General features: G+C 36.1%; 1 protein-coding gene across 4 annotated transcripts in view; it reads left to right on the top strand.

Annotated features, from left to right (window-relative positions):
* The first annotated feature begins 2,463 nt into the window (after positions 1-2,463).
* The window catches only part of LOC110453006, a 104,256-nt gene continuing 87,167 nt past the window's right edge, over positions 2,464-19,552 (top strand). Inside the window, exons 1-4 of one of the 4 annotated variants that reach the window (XM_021501803.1) lie at positions 2,464-2,514; positions 5,138-5,384; positions 8,644-8,703; positions 9,734-9,886. The gene's annotated coding sequence lies outside the window, so the exon portion shown is untranslated. Of the gene's footprint in view, positions 2,515-5,137; positions 5,385-8,627; positions 8,704-9,733; positions 9,887-9,969; positions 9,990-10,024; positions 10,046-19,552 lie in introns of those variants that run through there. The other 3 variants (XM_021501804.1, XM_021501808.1, XM_021501807.1) reach the window with 3 other exon arrangements.

Here is a 19,552-nt window from a genome sequence, read left to right on the forward strand (position 1 = left end):
AGGGATGTTGTGTGATTTGCCGTGATGCTTTGGGGGATGACAAACAAAAGGTTCACAAGAAAGGACTTGATACTCTCAGTCGTGTCAGTAGTCTGCGAGGGGACAATAATTTGCATGAATATCTACTTAAAAAGTCACAGTCTTCACCTATCGGAGAAAGTATTATTTAACATCCTGTTCTTGGGGTTTGCATGATTACTGCTAATAACTGTATCCTCTGTATGTACCCAACTAATTCTGTTCACACTATCAGATAACAAGTATATTTGCAATATTAGTGTTAGTTTATTATTATAATATATTATATTATTACAGTATATTATATTATCATAATATACCTGTACCAGGCCGAAGTGGGTTTGTACCATGTTTTTTTTAACCGGATATTGTCAGCCATCTTGGATTTTGAAATATGATGCCAATACCAGAGCCAATTAATTTTGTCAAAGTAGGATATAGAGTTATGTGTAATAAATTAACATCTTTGCAGCACTCTAATATCAAAGAAAATATCAAAAATCTGAATTTTCTTTCATCTAACCGATGTATTCTCGTTCTTCATTTTTGGCGAAAAAAGGTGAAAAATAGGCCAAAGTTAAAAATGGCCTCAATTTTTTCCCCCAAAGGGAATCTTTCATGACTTTTTTTTCTATCATACTTGAGACATTGATGAGTTGAAATCAGAAGAGTTTGATAACATAGTATTTTTTTCCCCAGGTTCGACCTATTCCACCGACCTACAAGTATCAAGACTATGCCTTTTGTTCTTTAGAAGAACTGGATTGAACGTTTTAACAAATTTAAACCTTGATATGTTGAATCTTTGAAGTGCCTCATGCCAACAAACTACTGACAAAATATTGCCCTAGGCCTTTAGATTCTGTAGAAACCGTTTGAGCATTGGAAAAAAATTGAACCCTGTGACCTTGAATGTTATATCAACATTGTGCACAATGGTTGCAAAACACTTCATGCTTACAAATTACTGACCAAATATCATGACTAGACATTTCAGTTCTTCAGAAGTCATTTGAAGAAACAGTTTGGACTGACGACATTACTGACACCCACAGTGAATCCCATGATCTTCCAGGCACAGTGTGCCAGAGGAGCTTAAATCTGTCAATGTTTTTGAAATCACTCATTATTTTTCTCTATTGAAAAGCTGTATACATGCAAGACCACACACTTGTGTTTTTCTAACAAATCTATTGCGCGGACGAATATATTCCATAAGGCCCACTCACAGGTTGATAACAAATAACAGTTCACAAGAAATTACGATGTTACAATATCACAACCAAATGTAAAATTATCACACAATACATAAATGTACACGATACATAAAATACAAACAGACTATGAGTAATGATTTTAAAACTAATCTGTTTCATTTGTGTTTTTAACGTTTTATTGGTCCGCTAAAAAGTCTATCAGACTGAACATCGAGGAAGCTAAAATTGTTCTGACACCTAGTTAAAACACTGTTTTTCCTTTCCTCAATACGACTCTTGGTGGGATAAAGAGCAACGTCCAGTTGGACCTAAGAGACCTGTTTGGACATATACTGTTTCAGCTAATACATAACAATTAAGCATCACTGTTACAGCCAATATATTACAAACATTATATCAATAGAAATAATTTATAGATTTGGGGTGGACCAATTTTTCAAAGGCTCGTGTACTTATCAGCTACTTGATATGTGATAACTTATATTGAAATATGATACATATACTAATTACCAAAATCAACACACTTCAAATTGTGAGGAATAAGAAAAATAACTTTACAGTGATTTTTTTTTAAAAACTGCAATTGTATTGTGTGTTTAACATGTATTGAACCTACTTCTGTGTAAACAAAACTTGTCTCTCAAAAGTTAACGAAGTGGTCGTAACCATTGGTCTCGTGTTGTTGCGCTCTTCTTTTGCTTTTCAGCCACACCCCATCTGATAAACGTTATAGATTTAGCTAAGAACAATAGATTCAGGATCAGGAAGGTGGTCGCTTTTTACACTTGGTGTTGATTGAAGCCTCCAAATAGCAACCTCCATTTATTGCGACTCGTAAAAACTTGACAATATGATCACTGTTTTTATTTCTATTTTAGAGCGCAATTTACACACATATATACGAAAATGCACATCATTTTTATGTATTCCTCTAGGGCAGGAATACCATTTCATTTTGTTAACTTATGTCCTATGTGTTCAAACATATTTAGGAGTTTGCGATAGATTAGATATGGACGAGATCCCTTCCTATTAAAAAAGAGTTTCCGTAAATTATTGGATCTTTGGTTTTAATAATCTTTATAATTTTGTGAAAATATTTACACTACCATTGAACGCTGGAAACTAAGGTTGGTGACTGCATAAAGGAGTGTGTAGTATGGAAGATGAAAACCGGAACTCAGTTACGTCATTCGTTTATTTTTTCCCAAACCATTCAACAGTAATTCAACAGTCACAGCATGCAGCAGACGACACACAGGAAGTGGGGAACGTGAAGGTGAGAAGTCCTAGAGAATATATCAACTTCTTCTTTTTTTATTTTGTATTTTAACAGAAGTAAAAATCTTAGGTAATCTCATAATACTCGGAGCCTTAAAAACAGAACTTAAAATTTTATACCCAATTTGGATACGGTACGGTACACAGGGACCTGATAATTTGTTACAGCTATATATTACTATGTACATCTTAGTATAGGTCCAAATTGCAATAGCTGTAACAAATTCTCGGGTCCCTGTGGTAACGCCTACTTAGTACGATCAAGAAATGTAGAGGATCGGCAGTAGGATTGGTTTACAGTAACATTGATTGTTAAAAGTCCAGACATACAGGTTTTTGTCTAATTTGTTGGTCTGTCTAGATACCTTCAAATTAAATTCAAATCTGAAACACGATTGAATATATCTTTGATTTCAAATCCATTTCCTGGTAGTAACATGTTATTGTCGGAAAGAGATATTGGCCATTACTGTTAGTTGATCCATCCACCTAAATTATATATACAAAACTGTTTTAGAACTAATTTAATTTCAAGTAGATTATTGCCATCATTTCTCTGAACCCTTTCACCACTGTGGACCACAATGGACTCATCCAGATAAATGTATGGTAGAGTCTACTTAAGTTACCTAGGGGTGAAAGGGTTAAAGTAACTTTGTCCTAAGCTTTACAAGTTCTGGTAGTAAGACCTATATGGGTGTTTTTTTTTGCAATTCCAAAAATTACACGGAAACGAAAGGCTCTGGATCAGAGGAACAAGTTGTTTAGTAGTTCAAGCTCAATACAAATTTGTAGTATATATTTATTTTATAGCTAAGGAGAGACAAAAATTGAAGACATGAACCAATAACTATGGAAACAAACCCTATTCAAACATACAGCTGGGAAGATACTGCTTTGGGGCTAGTTGTAGTTATTCAAATGTGCATTGTTTTACTTCATGATTAGGACTTTAATTAGAGAGATCATGAAAAACTAGAGGATGTCTGCACAACCATCTATACCAAAATACTATAAAAAAAAACTAAGCCAAACGTTTCATATGAGTGTTAACATTTCATATATTTTTATGTCTGAGAATAAGAAAAACACATTCAAGCTTGTCTGGTATTCATCTGTTGGGTAGGTTTTGAAAAAAACATATCCTTGCTCTTGTTTTAATCAGGTTGGGGAAAACCACCAACCTGCGTGTAATACGTTTTTTTGCATTTGTATTATGTTTCATGACAGAATAAATGTGACATGGACAAACAATTTGAAAAAGTTAAGGATAAAGTGATTTTGGCTATTTTTAGTAACAAATCCATACCCCTATTGGCGTATAATAGGCGAGTTTGCGTATTATACGCAAGTTAGTGGTTTTCCCCGACTTGTTAATCAATGGGGCAAAGGAGAGAGCAGGTCAGCTTCCAAATGTGTTATGAGTGTTGATTTGATTTGTATGAAACTACAAATAATGAAATAGTCATAGTATCAATTACATCTTCAAGTATGACAGTGTGTTTATAAATATTGCACTCTAAACGAAAAAAAAATTCTTGAAACTTCTTACAAAGGCACAGTAGAATCATTTTCAGATGGGTCGGAAATTAACATGGCTACCAGCAGGCATCTTGAATGTAAGCACCTAAAGTAATTTCTACCTGAAGTCTTAACTGTCTATTGTCATCTCTCAGGAATCACTCAAGGACATTGATGTAACTCTATAAGCTTGTCCACAGGGTACATAGTTCTACCTAATTCATTTGAACTTAAATATACATATATACAGCCAGTGGCCATGGTGGGTTTTAAAACTTCAGGGGCGTAACAAACGGTTTTTCAATGTGTAAGCCCAATGATCAAATGTGCTGCCAAAGGCGCGTGGAGGATGAGGGTATGGGAGGGTTTTCCCCCCTTCCCATTCATGGTAGGGGTCTGGAGGGTCTCCCCCAGGAGAATTTTGTTTTCTAGAACGCCTGAGACACGTTCTCCCGTGTTCTGGCGTCGGTTTCAATGACCCTTTTAAAGCAAGAAAATATTATTTTCTCCTATTATAGTACAAATATTTTGCTTTTTAATATTTTATATCATATAGTCTATGTTGCGTTTTTGTTTTGTTTTTGTTTTTGATCAAAGATGGTGTGTAAGCCGGGGCTTTTTTGCTACAAAGGTTACGCGCCTGAACTTATTACTGGTTTCCACGTAATAATTCTTAAATAAACACTCAATGTTAAGGTCTTACTGTGAATAATTTATAGATACTTTACATAATTGTGTACTGTATCATTTCCACAATTTTGACCATATATTGGCCCTCATGACTTTCGGTGTTGATACGCCTAATAAAGTATCGGTGCCATGCAGTCCAATTTTATACTGAGTTCAAGGTAAACTGGCTAGTTTTCTTCATGCTGTACACCATACTACAATTTAATTGTTAGATCTCTATAATGTTTTTGTTGCTCAGTAAGGTAACACATCCACTTATTTTAATTTTCATATGTTTAGATAGAATTATATTTCATCAAATGAAACATATTCTTCATTTTTTCTCCATAAGTTAAAAAAGAATTAAAAATAAAATTTCATCAATCTGAAAAGGTTTATAAAGTCTTTCACAGGGTATGGTTTCTTTTCAGGAATGATTTATCCAAGCTAAGGACATGCTGGAAAATAAGTTTCCAAAGCTTACAGATTTTGAAAGCAGTATCGGGATCCATAATTGATCTGGCCCAGTGCAAGAACAAACTACAGCAAAGGAGGATCTATGACAATGGGAAGGCGAACAAATCTCAATTATTTGAGAAGTCAAAGGGGCGCTACATATAACTTCCCCCCTGTTTGAGAAAGGGGCACATGCCCTCAAGTTCAATTGGCAGATTCAAGGTATTGAGTGAGAAAAATAAATGTTAAGACTGTGTTAACAGTATTATTCTATATACATGTACAGAGACTACTATGAAGTGCAATAAGGTCCTTTTCATATGTGACATCGCCCATAGAAATATCACAAGGGAACATGCAGTGTCATCACTTATATATAATGTTTTTGCTTTGATTTTTCCAATCTAAATATTAGAACATTGAATGGTTTGGTTTGGATATATGATAAAACTAATCCCATTCTGTCTGAAGTTTGTTTCATAATTATAAGAGCATTAACTGTATGATTCTTCCATTGTGGGTTCTTAAAATATTTAAAACATTTTTTTATTGTAATCATATTAATATTATTTTTTTTTAGTAAATCTCAATGCTTATGATTAATTATAATTGAAAACCAAAGAAAAATAAAATGTTGACCAGAAATTGTTTAAACTGTTTGTAATAAAGGTTGTACTTGTTTTTGGAGATGCAGAAATACTTTTAAGTTGTTCTTTTGGTGTGGCTTTTAATTTGATTGAGTTTGAAAAACATTATCAATGGGATTTGAGTGTCATTGACGGTATTGAAAAAATAGTTCTTTGTGTACTAATGGCAAAGACTTTGAGATTCGCTGTGTGTTAAACTTTAGAAGACCTAGTTTTGAAAGTGCACTTTACTCAGTTTTGAAGGTATAGGATCTTGATGTTGGCTTTGGTTTTCAGACTGCACTTTGTCTGGTCCTTGGGAGTCGTTACCCTGACAATAGATCTATGAGAGTGGAGTGCTGGGAAGGCCATAGCCCCACCAATGAGGCCACTATCAGGCTGTTGTATCTAACAGTACAGGCCCCCCATCCTGTCATCAGATCAACATGTCTACACATCACTGATAACACACACTTCCTTACACAACTTTGTAATGATATATTATTATTGAAATTCTATTGAATTGAAATTGAACACAAAGATGCACTTGCACTACATGGTTTCGATCGAGGAAGCAATGTTTTATTCGGATTCCCCTGTGTTTAAGTTGAAGGGATTAGTTCAGATTTTAGAAGCATTACATTGACAGATAGCATCCATATCCAGACGGTGTTGGAATAGCCTTTTGAAAAGTACTAATGTTTGTAGCAATGCGAAATTATTTTCATGACTGTATCCCTATAGGGACTTAAAATATGTTTAGGGAGTCCTTGTCTGTCCTGGCTTTGAACATATATGGTATAATAGTTCTAACAGGTGTTTGGTAAGGAAGCTTCAGTCACAGTCCAAAATGTTTCTTCAACTGTAGAGAGCTATTGCACAGATATCTATATATTCTAATTTTGAACTCCATGCTTTTTGTTCAAAACTAATTTTCTGTATTTTTCACTTACATTTTTAAGCCAACCGTCATCAGATTCTGGGCTATTCAAATTGCCTATCATTTGTGGTCCATTTTCTTGCCTTTGGTCTTCTTATCATTTATTTCTCAAAAAGTACTAGACAGACTGCAGTTCTATGGCAGGCCAGTGTTTTGGTGGTAAATGATATATTTGGTGGATATCCTATATGAATAATGTGATATTACTAGGATCTTAAACCCAAGGCTGCAAATTAAGGACTGCCTAGTCGCCCTTTGTCAATTCTGATTAGCCAAGATATATGTATATAAGATATGGCTATAACTTTGTTTTTTTGATACAATTTTGTTCTTACTTATTGGTAATTGGTACTTACTTGATAGTCTACAGGATTCATAAGGACAAAACTTTCCATCTCAGATTATCATAGACGGCTGCAATGGCCATGGCTAATTCTGATCAGCTGAGACCTTTTGGACTATTAATTCTGTTCTGTTTGTATGACTTTGTTTATAATTATTACCAATTGATACAAGTCGGGTTACAAGTAGCACCTTCATGACCCATATTCCACAATCCAAAATGATTGTCAATGTTTCTGCCTTATTATTATGGTGACAGGCACACATGTACAGCAGGGCCCTTAAGCTTTCTGACGTGTCATTGTTCTAGTCACATGGAGTAATGGCTAGAATGATTGACTGATTTATTGATTTGGATTTTGTGTCTTTGCAATAATTAGCTAGGGTCACATGATAAAATATCATAAATTTGATCAACATCTGATACTCTCTAACCTGGACCAGATATCCTCAGGAAACTCTGTCAGGGGAAATGTGACTTTCAAGGTCAAGTGCATATTTGAAGGTCACATCCATTTGACATTGTCTGTGTCCTGACAGCTATATAAAAATACCTGTCTTATAGTGAGCAGAATACGTAAATGTTTTCTAGAGCTCTTTTGACTGGCGTGTGTCAACATAGGCTGTTTATCATCTTCTATAGAGTATTACCGAAATCCATCTTTGGTTTGAAAACACAGAAAGCTTTTCCATGAATCATAAAGAATCATGCCTATGTCGATATGATTTATATGGCTGTCAGATTGTATCAGTATCAATACAGTGTATTTCTCAAGGTTACCCCTCAAAAACTAGGAATGTACGTCTGTTTTGAAAGGTGTGTTGATATCTTGTATATAAACTTGCCTTTCACAAAAGTAGAATAAGTAACAGTGCTCCATCATGGTAGTGTCATTTCCATACCAAATGGAAAAGAGAGAAACGAAAATGTAGGGACTCCAAAATACACAGTGTCTTGCATTCCTATACGAAATAATATTAATATTCACTCGGAACCCAACTTTTAGACTAATCCTGAGTTTCAATAAACTACCAGGTACATCAAATGTCTTTTAATTATCTTTTAAATGGAACAAACAGTCTATTTCCAACAAAACATTTTTCATGTAAATAAAATCAGGAAAAGAAAGATGCTTCCTTTTATATCTATGTAAACTTGTGTCTTATTCTCCATTATACTGAGACTAGTCCCTATTTTGATCATTCTTAAGTTTTGTTTAATTCTATGAATTTAACCTGAGTATTACAAATGATTAATAGTCAAGTATATGGTGCTATTCTGTTGATGACTAACAGCATGCTTATGTCATGTCATTCGTGATATTTTTATGTCATAATTGTTACTCTGGTCAGTCCTGATGAAGCCACACAAGCGCTTATCGAATCGCTTTCTATAAATCTGAGACAGTTGGTGTAAGATTGGGCAGTCCAGTCGGTGACAATCAGAGTATTAGGTACGGTAATGATCAGAGAAAGCGGCCACACAGGGTATTAGTGCCCTGGTCAGATCTGGAAGTGTCGTGTTTGCTTGACATGATTATCTCTAACAAGGTTATCGCCTGCTTGTTCCCAGTGTGACCATTACCATTCTGGACACGGTGCCAAGCCGGACAAAGAGATACACCACGCTCGGGTAAGGATGTCACGAAAACCTCGGTTTCACTGGTACCATTACAGATAGACCTGTTAAGATATAGGTTCACTGTGTTGTAGTGTATGTTGAAATTGTCTTTAACGTATTCCTACACTTTTATAGTTCCTTTGATTGTACAGATTAATCATTCATAAATCATGCATATATATAGTTTCAAGCACACATTCTGAAGTTACATTAAGTTTTTATTTTTCAAACCTTTGACTCATTCACCCCTGAAATTTCATAATGAACTGTTCCAACCTTTGGATTGGAAGAGTTCAAATGTGACTTTAGGGGTGAATGAGTTAATTAGAAGTGTTTTAAAGTTGAAAAATGTTAAAATATGGATACTACACAGTCTAAAAGATCTTTCTTCAAGAAAATAAGTGTTTTGAACTGTCAGGCAGTTAAGTATAAAGATCTTTAGCTGTATGCAATGTAATGATCTCAAAGTTGGTCACTAGTTACATTTAGCCAATAGGAAATTAATTTGTTTTATTGGTCTTGTTTAAGAGAATACTGATCTTTGACCTCCACTATCAGATCTGTATTCCTGTCTTAATTCAAAAATGAGAATACAAGATATATCCTGTGCGTTAAGCACTTACTTCCGTCCTGCCTCACGAGGTTGTCAATACTCTTAGCGATTGGTCACTCTAATATAATGGCTATATTGATGCTGTCTGAGATTGGAAGCTGTTCTGTTTAATTAAAAACACACAATATCACAGATACAAATCAAAACATTTTGACATCATAGAAGGACTTTCATCATCTTTTACATTAAACTACTGTATGACTCAAACTGGTCAATATCTTATACCTAAACTGGTCGATTGCTCATGTGCAAATATAGATCCTTGGGAATATAGAGGCTAACAGAGGCGTTTTTTTTAACACATCCCATGATATATTGTGATTTAGGTGTTAATATCATAGAATATATGCCATGTAGTAATTGATACACTGCCTGTCGGATACATTGGCTTCTATACAGCCCGTCTGATATATTGGGTTTTATACACAGGATCAACAGGCCAGGGTTCAAGTGGAATACCAAAAGTTGGACAACAGCGCTGGATAGGACTAGGGCTAGGGAAACCCTGGGAATATATAGCATTGACGTGTTGGTGTGAGTGGTCTACAGGTGTGTCTATTGATAGTCCCTGGAAATCCTCAGGTAAATAGGCTAATTAGCATCACAGGTACCATGTACTATTTAAGTATGATCTATGTACCATTCGACCGATGAGCTTGACCTGTTTAAAGGATTTTTAACAAAGGTATTATTTGCTTGTTAGGTTCATGAAGGACATTGTCATTGAATGGAAGGTTGAAGGTAGGTAACATCTCTTGAAGTCAAGAATTAGTTCTTCTGTACTGATATTACAAAATAGTTTAAAAAACTGTGTTAATACTGCATGCATTATAGAATCCATGATGTCAGTAACATTGAGCTGTGTTATATCGTTTCAATCATTTCCAGCACAATTGGAGAATTTTATATGAGTACAGTTGCACTGAAAACTTCACAGAATGATTTGTACGTGGTATATTAACATGTTTGGTGGGAAAAAAACACATTCTCACTTGTTGTCATACAGTATAGGACAAATACCATGTCATATTTACTGATTTTGACCAACTTCTGTGTGAATTCAATGAAAGATAGAGATATATTGATATAGCACACATTGATGATATGCATGGCTATGTTAACTCCCCTGTTAGTTGTTTTGTGGTTATGTTCCTTGGTTAGCTGAACTTCAATGAAGTATCATTGATGATACAAAAGGTAACATAATCACCTACGTGACATAATGTTTTGAGGTGTCGTGTTTCTGTTATGACAGTTATAGTCAGCAGTACACTCGTGGTGATCAATGCTGTGCGTAGTGCAGGTTTTATTGGTGCCGTTTTTAATGGCTGTCTGGGGAATTGATAATGTTTTGATGTTAAGCAAAACACTGATCCTATTTTTATTAATTTACTCAAAGAGTTAATGAATTATTAAATGTCTAAATGACGTTAAATCATACAGGTATGCATATCTCACATATTTGTCACCAAAGCAAGCGACCAGAACTAATTTTCTTTGTGACACAGATCGAGCAGAGAAATACACATGTGTAGAGTTTCAAAACATGTTATTATAACATATCCCTCACCCGAAACACACACCTTTATCAAGTAATTATAAATGGGGTATGTATAGCAGTCAATTTGTTCGTTTGTCTGTACACAGCATAACACTCCAAGGCCAGTACAATAATTAAAGGACAAAGGGTCAAGGGTCACATTGTAATGCTCGTAGGAACTATATCTTCAAATACTTTGCATATTCTGATGTAACTTGAAATACATTTGTATCATGAACAGAGGTTGTATAATACTTTAGGTTTGTACCCTTAAGGTCAAGGTTATGATAAAGAAGCAAAGGTTAATTCATTGAAATGCATAGGTGGATTATAACTTGTTTTTGCTTTCAAATTTTCTAGTACAAGTATACATGTGTGTACATCATAAACACTTCACATTTTCTCATGAAACATGTCTGTTATGGTTGTACCCAGTAACAGTATGTTTGGAATCTGTATGTTTTCTCTCCTTTCTAACCACTCTTGATTTTCCTATAGCATATACTTACTTGGCAATACCTTAGTTTTTGACTTAGTATTCAGCTTTTGCCTACGCATGGGATGTTATGGCTTCTGTCCCTGAAGAAGGAATGATTAGCCTGTTATCAATGTAAGTATGTGACCAGGTGGAGTACTGTGCTGGATGCCTTCGACATGGTATTTCAATAAAGTAGCACTCTAAAGTTGGCATCAGATTAGCAATATTACAAGGAGACAAATATGCTAACATATAATAACCCAAGCTGTTAATAGAACACTTAACCTAATAAACCAAATTAAACCAATCCTTTCATTTGGAATTAACATATATATATCTGAAACGGATTTTTCGCTTCATCAGAATCTTTGAATAATTGAACTACAAAATATTTCTTGAAAAAAGAAATATTACAGTTTATATACCTCTTCAATGGCAGACAGATACAGGGCTTGATTTGCCAGTACTGAGAACATTTTTTTTATCCCCCGCTTTCACCAAAACGGGGGATATTAATATGGGTCTGTCCGTCTGTCTGTCTGTCACGCTTCGTTTCCGTGCAATAACCACAACAAATATTAACTGATTTTCTTCAAACTTGGTCACAGGGTTAAATGCCTTAAGGGCTTGGTCAAGTTTGATGCCCTTTTGGTGGAGTTATGGCCCCTTGAATAATGAAAATATCATTATCTGCCTCGCTTCGTTTCTGTGCAATAACTACAACAAATGTTAACCGATTTTCTCCAAATTTGGTCACAGGGTTAAATGCCTAAGGACTTTCAGCGGACCCCATTTGGCAGAGTTATGGCCCCTTAAATAATGAAAAACGTAATTATCTGTGGGTTTTGTTTCTGTGCAATAACTATAACAAATGTTAACCAATTTTCTTTAAACTTGGATCGATTTTGATGAATATTGTTATATAGAGATATTAGGGGACTGCAAATTCAACCGCATTGGTTCCGTTGCCATAGCTACCACACTGAAGCTTCTGATTGGTCGAAATTTAGATATTGTTCGATTTGATGAAAATCCTTTTAGAGGGGTTTAAGGGGACTGCAAATTCAACCGCATATGTTTCGTAACCATAGCAACCACAAAGAGGCTTCTGATTGGTCGAAATTTAGATATTGTTTGATTTTGATGAAAATTGGTATATAAGGATATTAGGGGACTGCAAATAAAACCGCATAAGTTTAGTTACCATAGCAACCACATGGAGGCTTCTGATTGGTCACAATTTAGATATTGATTGATTTTGATGAAAATTGGTATACTGGGGTATTAGGGGACTGCACATTGAATAGCATACGTTACGTTGCCATAGCAACTACACAGAGGCTTCTGATTGGTTGCAATTTAGAATTTGCTCAATTTAACTCAAATTGAGTATGTACATTGTAGGTGTACTATGGCAATGCGATCCTTTTCTGATGCCTCTTTGCGACTATGGGGGCAGTTTGGGGGACATCTTTCTGTAATGGTCCCCCATTACAATTAGTACTTGTTGCTGTAGATATTGTTAAGGGGTTTCAACCAAATTCCCTATGCACATCCAACTCATGCTAAGTTTGCCAACCAATGTGATTTGTGCATATTTACAGATAATCAATGAGGTATTTAGGGCTTCTTTTTTTTCTTCAAGTTTCAAGCTATACATTATGTCTCAACAGCACGATACTCACATGTTTAAACCTAACCTACAATATGTCCTGCAAGCGGGGGATATAAATTCCACGAATTTGCTTGTTTCAATTAAAAATACTTTGGCTTAAGAAACAAAATATTGTCCAGTGTTAAATGAGTCAATATTAAAACTGTCGGGGATAGATTGGTGCTTCTCAAGGACTTATAAGGGGGGAAAATGAGCAGTTCAGTTCAGTGGTGCTTCTCAATGATGTAAGTTTAATATCCAGAATTCATCTCAGTTGTAGGTGCTTCTCAATGATGTGAGATCAATGTTGAGAATTCAACTCAGTGGTGCTAAATTGCAGTCATCATTGGGAAATTCAGCCAATTGGTGCTTCTAATGACTTTGGAAAACATTGAGGAATTCAGACTAATCATGATTCTCATGAATTTACAGAAAGATTGGAAATTCAACTTTGTTGACTCCTCTATGCTTAGAGAAATATTGGGAATTCAGCTCAGCCACAAGTCTCATGACTTTAGGGAAATATTGGAGTAAACAGCTCATTGGTGCCTCTTGATGTGGCGTTGTTACAGGAAGATTTTGCCAATAGTGCTGGTCAATGAATTCAGGAAAACAGATAATTTAGCATAGTGGTGCCTTTTCATACTTGCCAACTATCCCTATTTAAAAGGCAGACTCCCGATTGGGGCCCTAAAATTATGCATTTTCAGCCAGTGAATTTGCTAAACTATTCCTATTTTCAAAAAATCTGATGAATTCATCTCAAAGAACAGCTCAATAGATCCATTTAAAAATGTTATTTTTTCTCTTTGGTGTACATATACACTCATTTCATTTATGTTTTTAATTCTGAGAACGTGTAATCCCCCCATGGAAATTTCAAAAAGGTGGCAAGTACAAGATGCTTTTTATGAACTCAAGTAAACCTTGAGAAGTTCAGACCAGTGCTGTTGATGTAGATATCTTTAGGGGAATATTGGAATGAACACTTAATTTTGGTGGGATTTCTTCTGGCAAGTCCTGAACATTATTTTCAAAATGTCCACCCTGTCCCATTACTAAGGGATATAGCGAGTTAACATTCTATAAATGTGGACAAGTTCCATTGCAAAAGCATAAAACTAGTACATTACTGCATAGATATAAGAGCAGCCCCGTGTAATGGTTTAGCTGTTAGAAGTGTGAACCCCCCCCTCCCTTGTTGATGACTACCGAGATCGAGATGTAATAGCCCTATGTCTGACCACTGATTCTAGTCCTTATCTACTCTTATCAGTGCACCAGACAATAAAATAAAATTACCCCCTACAACAGGCATGAAAACACTGCCCCGGGAAAATCTGGTCCTGTGTTCATTACAGATGATACACTAAGCTGACCTACACTAGCGTTTCTGTAGCTGTTTTGTGGCCAGCATTCTGTGAGTTTGGATAACGGTGGCACAGAGGGTCTGATTTAGGGTCAGTGTGAATGAGAAGAAACCATTTGTTCTCTATGCTACATTTGGTGTGGTTTGTTTTTTTGTTTTTTTAGTAAATCGGAACTTGCCAAGTTTTCCCTTAGTGCTTCTCATAACAAGACAGTAGCATTATTGACCAAGTCTGAATCCAAACAGGTTTGTAGGTTTGTATAAACTGTGGATGGGGACGTTATAAATGGCAGACCTGTATCTATGAAAAAAGCCCACCCAACCCAATAATGTAGCTGTTACAAGTGTATGCTATGGGTGTACTACAGCAAAAAAAAAATCTTTGGCAGCCTTTCCAGTAGATGTCAAAATTCTCTAGTTGTTTACATTTTAAGGTCACCTGAGTTAAGGTGACTTAAAAGGCAGGTGTTATCGCCTTTCATTCTTGTAGTGCTAAGTGGGTCATTGGTAAGCAATGATATTGTTGACTTCTCCACAGAAACTGTTTTTCAGAATCTAATGAAAGTTTGGGAATTATAATCATCAGCATAAGGTGGGAACAGAATCTGACCTGGACTCCCCATCTTCAGGGCTGATGGGCGGGGCCATGTGAGGGATCACAAATTGTAAAACCTTCAAATGACCTCTGAACTCTAGACAGATACCCTTAAACAACCAAAGTAACTGGTTGCGGCAGCGATCAAACCCAATCTAGTTCCACATCTTTATCATTCATAATTTCACTCGGTGGTTAAGGCCCCTGGGCATCTTGTCATGTCATCATAACGTTGTGATGGGAATCATATGAAGATGCATTATATCATAAAATGGGGATGCTGCAGTGATTTTTGTTTATTTCAATGTTGATTAAAACATAAACAATTCCAGCAAAAGGCATCTAGAACATGAACTCATCAAGCAACATAATTCTTTTCACATAAATCTATTCTGGACCAATGACAGACAACTCCACCATCATTGACCTTATCTTTACCAACATCCTCATACAGGACATTTAGTGCCTGGAACCGTGGAAGTGTATTACTCTACACATAAACCAGCATAGATTGGTGTCTAGGTGATTATCAAACAACACTTCTACAGCCATGAATGTGTCGTCTGTGCCAACACAGCTTTACAAAAGTGAACAGGTTAACATACTGTGTCCCACATAAATGTCTGAACTATATTAAAAACTCCCTAGAATTTCCTTGAAGTTTTATTTGAAAGTGCTGTTGTTGAATAATTCACATGCACTCCTAAAATGTACACCCTTTTCTCATTTCATGTGGGTCCCTTTAACTTATTTATTTCACAAGTATATTATGAACATTTCACCCACAATTAGTCGTAAGTGACATGTATTTTCTCTTTCCGATCTACAATTATTTCACCAATATATCGTAGATGTGTTATGCTCTGCTGTCTGAATAGCTTCTGTTAACTATTCTTATCTGTATTTTTACTTCATCTATTGACAGAGTTTGGAGTCATAATAGATTGAAGCTAGGATTGTTGTATTTGCTATATTTAATACGACATTGTAAAATCCTGAAAAGTCAAGTCCAGATAGCACATAGTTCTGTGATTGATTACTGTCCTCGTAGTACAAGCATTAAAGTGATGGTGCATCTACATTTTTAGTTTAATACATACTTCCCATGGCCGAGCAATTAAACTGTCATCAGACTCTAGACCTTTCATCTAACATACATGTAGCTATAAGATGAATTGAAACGGTTGATTAAGTTTGAACATATTTCATTACTTTTAAAGAAACAGGAATGGAATTGTGTTCCATTTCATTTAAACTCTCTCTAATAAGTTTCAGACTCATACAGTTCCTGTACCCAATGACCTAGCTGTTTCAAGGTCACTCCCTAGCACTGTCTGGCTGGGTCTGTTACAGGATTGGAATGATTAGTTCTCTATGGGACCTAAGTCTGACATTGTACATGTATGTAGAGGTTACTGTACAGCATGATTGAATAGACCATACTCGTTACTGGGGCTCTTCATTCATAAATTCTATGTTATCAATTTTCAATGAGCTATTAATATTAGAATTGCGACTGAATTGCTTTAAAAGTTCTGCACCTCCAAAGACGTTGTGAAAGCTACAAACAGAATATTTAGGGCAATGTTTGTACATCCCAACATTCAGTTCTGGTTCCCACACTCAAAGGTATTAATGCCTGTCCTAAAAGACATAGTAAAAGAATAATTTTAGTTTTTTATTCTTCTGTATGATTTTATAATTTACCATTGAAGTAGGGTTGTTAACCATTAACCAATTAACTGGTTACTCGGATACTTGGACCAAAGTCCACAAACTTACAGGTTACAAAATTCAATATCCAAAGAGTCAGACATGTACTTACCCCATAGGCATAAGCCCCATGTTTGCTTGGGTTGGACTTATCAGTTACGTATCGATGAGCAGGTACACACTAATTAATATGAAAAACCAAGGCACTGCCCGAGCTCTTATGTTGCTCTTGCACTTTATAGTAAAGAGATGCCACCTCCACAATCTAAAGCCTGACATATATTTTAAAAGGGGGTCGTAGGTTTTTGTAATTTCCATCTGTGCAATGTAAAGCTCACTTTTATGGATGGGATATGCATGAGGTGTTAATTTTTTATCTTTAGAGTATGAGCCCGCCGGCAGATTTTGACAAATAATATTAGCCTAACCCGTATTTTCAGAGTAAATACTGTGAGTTTTTAATTGTCGGGATATAATATCTGCCAGCCTTGGGCATTGGGCTAAATTAATTGTACATGCCTTAGCAACACCTTAAATGTCACCTAATACACACACATTTGAATTAAAGGTGCAAATATCCAAGTTTGTTGACCAAATCATATTTCTCAACCTTATTGATGTTATCACATGTGATTTTTAGTAGTAATATCTTCTTCATGCATACTGCATCTTTCTGACCATTGTTGTAAAATATTTTAGCTAAAGTTATAATTCTCTGTTGTTCACCTGTTGCCAAAAGATTTGATGTATTTATCGCTGTTGATTGTTTATCGAGTTGACTAGTTTGCCGGTTTTCTAGACTGGAAGTTTTTATGAATTAGTTATATAACCCCCAACTAAAATATGACCTGTTGACAACCCTAATTAAAAATAATATCATTGGAATTATGAAATGGCAGCAAGTTGTTGGCTTTGTGATAAAAGCACACAAGGCTCTTCATCAAATCTGTATTATATTAGTTGACGGTGACAGACATAGGTATGTTCAAATTTTATTGGTAGAGTGTGTGTCATAAAAATACATATTTCATGTGGTCTATATTATAGACAAGTACGGGTATTGTGCTGAACTGTGGGGACCCACACATATATGACACAGGTTTATCTGGTAAAGACAGCTGTTGTGGCTGAGTGGTTATAAGGCACCTGGGCGTCTATGATCACTAGCCCTCTACCACTGGGCCATGGGTTTAAAATTGAGGCCTACATGGGGCAGTGACCAGGTACTGACAGTATATACGTAGGTCATAGTTTTTCTTCAGGTAATCCAATTTCCTCCACCACCAAATTTTACCTTGCACATCCTTAATGACCATAGCTGTTAATAGGATATAAAACACAAACCAAATAATTCGGGAAAGAGATGTTAGGGTCAGAATGCTACAAATAATAAATGACCAAAGTGGCAAGAAAATTGATATCTAGTTAATGTATTAATTATGGCGGACATGGGAGCTGTTTTATATATCTCATGCAACAACATTTGGGGACCTTAGGAATAAACTGAAGGGATGTCTGTCCATCTGTCTCTATTCAGATTAATTAAGGGATTTTATGCACCTCCCCTTCTGTTTCAACGGTAGTTTAGACCAATTTGGATACTAGCATCATCTGTTTTTACTCGTTTTTGGCATACTGTATCTATTATCAGATTTTATTGGTGCAGTCTTATGAGTATGTCTAATATTTGTCGTTTTCCTATACAGTTTTCATTCAAATTCCTTGAAACTTTGCTTATGTGTAGGCACTTCACAGGGGCGGATACAGGATTATTTGAACGGGGGGGCGCGCGCTCCCTGTAAATGTGTTTGCCGAGCGCAGCGAGGTGCACCGCCGCAGGCGTTGGGGGCGGCCGCAGGCCTCCCAACGAGGGCCGTATAGGCCGGAGCTGGGGGGAGAGCACGAGAGGGGGGCGCCCCCCTCTCGTAAGAGGGGTACGGGGGGTCTCCCCCTGCTTTTTTTGAATATGTAGATGGCCGGAGGTTGCATTTCAGCACTTTTCCATCATAAAATCAACAAATTATCTGACCTCAGATTGGTGTTTATTTCCCTGTAAAGTCTCTTTTTTTTTAGTTTTGATGTGATGTTTTTTAAGCATCTTGGCACACTTCCGTATATGCATGACTACCACACAGTTGCGTAATTCCTTTGTATGTAATGGCTGAATGTACTTCTAATCTACTTTAATTTACCTCTATAAAAAAAATGGATTCATTTTCGTTATTGAAAATCGCTATATCTATTGGTTATTACAAAAAACTGTTGGTTGAACAGTTTTCGTTTTTGAAAGCATTTCACGACTTTGGAAGCCGTTAAAAAACGAGACATCAAAAGAAACTTGATTTCGCTTTTTTTTTAATCCTTATGAAACTGGTACATTATCATACTGAAGTGGAAATTCGTACAAAAATAAGTGTGATAATACCATAATTTTAACAGAGGTTTGAGAAATGCAAATCAACATTAAGGAGAGTCTCAAAATTAAAGCAGTTGTCTTCAAGTTCAAGTACTTTTAAACTTAACTTGAGGCTTACGGTTCATCGGTTCAAAATACAACATAACATATATACAGTAACACAAGAGTACAGCATATACTATTAATATGATCACCCTACTTTTGATACAATCAATAATATAACCATACAAAGTCCATATGCACCCAAACCCACTCATGAGCGCAAATATTGCATAGGTACGGCGCCAGTTGGGTGACGGGGTGGGGTGGGGTGCTACGGGGGAAGGGTCACGCGCCCCTCCTTCCCCATCCTGAGTTACCCACAGGCACCGGATGGGTGAGTCACTCAATCATGGTGGGGAAGGGGTGCGCACCTGATTATGGAGTGGGTGAGGTGCGGAAAGGGAGGGGCGCAACCACCTGACCATCGAGTTCAAGGAGGGA

Source organism: Mizuhopecten yessoensis, unplaced genomic scaffold (genome assembly GCF_002113885.1).
Source record: "Mizuhopecten yessoensis strain PY_sf001 unplaced genomic scaffold, ASM211388v2 scaffold7055, whole genome shotgun sequence".
NCBI lineage: Eukaryota > Metazoa > Mollusca > Bivalvia > Pectinida > Pectinidae > Mizuhopecten > Mizuhopecten yessoensis.